The sequence below is a fragment of the Sceloporus undulatus genome, chromosome 2 (assembly GCF_019175285.1).
Source record: "Sceloporus undulatus isolate JIND9_A2432 ecotype Alabama chromosome 2, SceUnd_v1.1, whole genome shotgun sequence".
Lineage (NCBI taxonomy): Eukaryota > Metazoa > Chordata > Lepidosauria > Squamata > Phrynosomatidae > Sceloporus > Sceloporus undulatus.
Window position 1 is genome coordinate 139,645,009 of NC_056523.1, and position 4,693 is coordinate 139,649,701.

A 4,693-nucleotide genomic window follows, 5' to 3' on the forward strand; every position below is an offset into this window, starting at 1 on the left:
TGCTTTTATGCTTTGATATTGTGTTTTTAATATGTTATACTGTTTAATACTGTCTTAAGGGGGGGAGGGATAAAGTGTTTTTAATTGTTATATTTTATACTTTACTGTTGTCAACCGCCTGGATTGGTTTGCCATAGGGCGGTATACAAATAAATATTATTATTAAAAATATTATTATTATTGTTTTCACTGTCTGTCTTAAAGTTATGTAAATTATTTCTAGTCATTATTTTTGTTTTCTTAATGTCCAACTGTAAATGTGTCTTTGCACTTTCTTCCTTGACTTTCTTCAGTAATCATTCCATGTCTTTGCCATTTTCTGCTAATATCATGGTCTTATCTACATATCTTAAATTGTTGAGTTCCTTCCTCAGTATTCTCAACTCACTCCTCCATGTCTAATCCATCTTTTTGTATGATATGTTCAGTGTACAAGTTAAACAAATAGAGTATTAAAATGCAGCCTTGCCTGACCCTCTTGACAATTGGAAGCCATTCCGTTTCTCCATATTTTGTCCTAACAGTAGCCTCTTGTCCTGAGTACATCAGGACAATTAAATGTTGTGGCACACCCATTTCTTTAAGAGGATCCATTGTTTTTCATTCTCTGCACAATCAAAAGCTTTGCTATAATCTATAAAGCACAGGCTGATTTTCTTCTGAATTTTTTTGGTGTGCTCCATTATCCAATGTAGGTCTGCAATATGATCCTGTATAGCTCTACCCTTCCTTAACCTAGCTTGGACATCTGGCATTTCTTGCTCCATATATAGTAAAAGTTTTTGTTGTAGAATTTTGAGTATAGTTTTGCTTGCACAGGACATTAATGCAATGGTCCAGTGGTTATTGCAATCCCTGGTGTCCCCTTTTTGGGGGATTGCAATGTATATCGAGTGTTTCCAGTCTGTGGGCCATTTTTTTGTTTTCATATTTGTTGACAGATTTTAGTTAGGATTAGAGCACATACTGTCTCTGTAGCTTGAAGCAGCTCTGTTGGTATGCCATCTGTTCTTACTTATTTTTTTCTTCCAAGTGCTCTCAGTGCAACTTCACTTTCTAGAACTGAAGGTTCATCTTCATATGGTTCTTCCTCAAATGAATCTGTCACTCTTTCATCTCTTTCATATAGTTCTTCAATGTATTGTTTCCATCAACTTTTTACTTCTCCTTGGTCATGCAATGTGTCCTTCTTCTCAGTGGTATCACTAGGGCAGTGCAGTGGGTGCAGACCTCACCGGGTGACATCCCAGAAGAGGGGTGACAACTAGTCAGGCCCTCCCCGCTGTGATGTCCTCTTCCTTTTCCTCATTAGGAGAAGGACAGGGGGCCCTGAGGGAGGCCACACATGCTCCTCCCATGCCATGCCAACCTTCTTAGGAGGAGAATGATGTGGTGGCCCAGCACACTCTCCCTGTGCTGTCCTGTCCTTCTAATGAGGAGAACAATGAGGCAGGCTTAAGGGAAGCTGAGAATTTCCCATTCCTGTCTGCTTTAAGATGCTAGTCTCAAGTATGGCAATGTTTATATGTTCCATTTTTTGTTTTATAATGTCACCCATGTAAGTTTAAAAGTTTAGTGGTGAAATAAAGCCTAAAATCTGCTTAAAAGCCAAGATTACTAAACTGAATCTTTCATAGTTTTTGTGAGTTTTTCAGGCTATGTGGCCATGTTCTAGAGGAGTTTATTTCTGACATTTCACCAGCATCTGTGGCTGGCATCTTCAGAGAACATCTTCAGATTTCTCTGAAGATGTCAGCCACAGATGCTGGCAAATGTCAGGAATAAACTCTTCTAGAACATGGCCGCATAGCCTGAAAAACCCACAAAAAACTAGGGATGCCTGCCATGAAAGCCTTTGACTTCACACTGAATCTTTCATACTTTGACCATTATCTTTCATACTTTGACTCATTAGAAAAGACAATGCTTGGTAAGGTGGAAGACAGTAGAAAAAGAGGAAGACCACATTACAGATGGATAGACACAATTAAAGAGGCCACATCTCTGAGTTTACAAGACTTAAGCAGGATTTGTTGAAGACAGGGAGACTTGTGGGTCTCTCACTCATAGGGTTGCCATTAGTCAAAGTCGATTTCATGGCAGTTAACAACAGCAAAGAACCCAAACCACTGAAGTCCCAGTTCACCCCTCTAACCATTATACCAGAAAGTATGTTTAATAAATTTTGATGCAGAATTCAGAGACATAGCTGTGTTATAGACTTGAATATCAGTATGCAAAGGGCTCTTGTAGCATTGTTGAGATTAACTGAGTGAAATATGTTGTAGCATAAGCTTTCATAGACCTATTCTTGATCTTGGCATCTGAGGAAGTGGACCAAGTCTCTGAAACTTTATGCTACAATGTCTTTTGCTGTTACTCTCAAATGTGCAGCAAGATCCCTTTGCATACTAATTCTGATGCAGTTAAGTTTCAAATAACTGTGCTAAAAACATTAGCCTTACCTTAATCCTCAGTATAGGATTATGTTACAATTTTACATTATAGAAGAGCCAATGCTTTTCTTTGAATTAATCACAAAGATCCCACAATGGGATTGACATGGGGTATGTTGGAATGGGGTAGGGTAGTAAACATCTTGTGTGACCAGTAATATTGATAAGGACTTCCTTTCTATCCCCTGCTGCTGATGTAGGTCAGCCTTTCCTAACCTATTGCTTTCCAGTTGTGTTGGACTACAACTCCACACCTATTAGCTGAGAATGGCAGGAGCTGTAGTCCAACATACCTGAAAGGCCTCAGGATGGGTAAGGCTCTCGGGCAAATGACACCTTTAATGTTTGATGGCACGAGGTGAGGCTGGTAGGCATAACTCAGTCATCCTGACTGAGGCCAAATGAATGTATGAAAAGAGTGGTTACACCGAGAGGACGAAGGAATGTTACATAAGAAGGATTAATGTTAGAACATTTTGTTCTGCCTACAAGACCAAGGATCAAGTTTGGGTGGAAACTGGTTGAGGTGCTGCTGGCACTGGACTGCTAGCCTGGAGGCTTATGAATTCCTCAAGCTCTTCCCCCACATGCTAAGAGCAGTTTTCCAACTCTATAAAATATAGTTAAAAAGAAGAAGAAGACACAGAGTAATATTTAAACAGGATAAATGTACAGGTGGTGTTTAACTTTAAAAAGAAAGAAGCAGAGCCCCTGGAAAATAAAGAAAAATGGAAGGACAATTCAATCAGCAATTAAATCAGTGAAGCAATTTGATTTAATGGGAGTAAGTATTTCCCATCAAAAGTATTGTGAAAGGTGACACTGTGGGACAGGAATCCAGGCTTGCTTTACCCAGGGCGAATGAATCCTTTTTCTTTTAAAGATCTGTCTCCAGGTACTCTAATTACAAGTTTAAAACTTAGGGCACTACTCCCCAGTGAGAAAGTGACTTAACTCACGGATATTTTATTTTTATTCTCCCCAATATGTTGCCCTCCTGATGTTTTGGACTACAACACCTCTGGAGGGAATACATTGAGGAAAGTTTCTTTAGTCTATGAAGAATCATTCTAGAGATTATGATTACTTTTGGTACATCTGCTATGGGCACCTGTAGAAAAAACCTTGTAGAATCTGCTGTCCTGGGCTACCAATAGGATTTTGCTGGAGGCTGTCAAGTCCCTCAGGAAATGCTTGATGACATAGCTTATCAAAATTCGGACACAGCACAGCTGCAGCGTCTTCCCTGGGGTTTGTGATCTGTTCTCCCCACTCCCAATAAAGCCTTTTGGCTGCTGCTTGACAAACACAAATTCAACAGGCTGTGTTTTTTCAGCATAGAGAAGTGGTGACAAAGAAAGATGTAACATAATTGTTAAAAATATATCTGCGTTTTAAAAAAAATCATACATGGCCGCCTTACTTCACTCCTGCCTCCCAACAATTTCAACTGCTTTCACATTTCTTTGCTGCATCATGCCTACCACTGTATGAATGTATTGTCAATAGCTACAAAATCACAAACAAAGGGCCAGAAAGTAAAAAGTTAATTTGGCCTACAAATTCTTCACCCCAAAAATTCTGGATGAATTGGTTCAGAAGGGCAGAAAACTTCACTAAAACCTAGAATGCCATAGGCAGGGCAAAGATTTCTAATTAGCTTGCATTATCTGCTGTCCTCATTTAAAGCCCTCCATGGCTGGCCCCTCCTTACTTATCCGACTTCTTTCTCCTCACCTTCCCAGTCGAGCCCTCCATTCTGGTAGTCAAGGTCTGCTGTCCCAGCCCAGGATTTTCCTCTGCCCCATCTCAGTTCGCCCCTTTTCACTTGCTGCCCCTCACTCCTGGAACCTTCTTCCTCCCCCCCCCACCCCGAACAAGAGCCATCACTTCTTTAACCAGATTCAAAATGGAGTTGAATACCGTCCTGTTCAGAGAAGCATTCCCAAGCCTTGCATAATTGTCGCTTGCCTCCCTGGATGAAGATTAACATCCATTATGACCAAGCCCTCCCTCCAGTCCATCTGCTTTGGTCCAGGCCTTGGAGATAGAAAGGAACTGCTGGACCTCACCTCCCTCCACCACTCCCTTCTCCTTTGTGTCATGTCTTTTTAGATTGTAAGTCCAAGGGCAGGGAACTGTCTAATTAAAAGACTGTAGTTACAGCGCGGTGTAAATTACAGCGCTTTATAAATAAGGTTAAGAATAATAATAATAATAATTAATATAATAATAAT

At 40.3% G+C, this 4,693-nt stretch overlaps 1 protein-coding gene across 3 annotated transcripts in view; it reads right to left on the reverse strand.

Annotated features, from left to right (window-relative positions):
- Window positions 1–4,693, reverse strand: part of LOC121922044 (E3 ubiquitin/ISG15 ligase TRIM25-like) — a 92,842-nt gene that overhangs the window by 55,106 nt on the left and 33,043 nt on the right. The gene's annotated exons all lie outside the window — the stretch shown is intronic.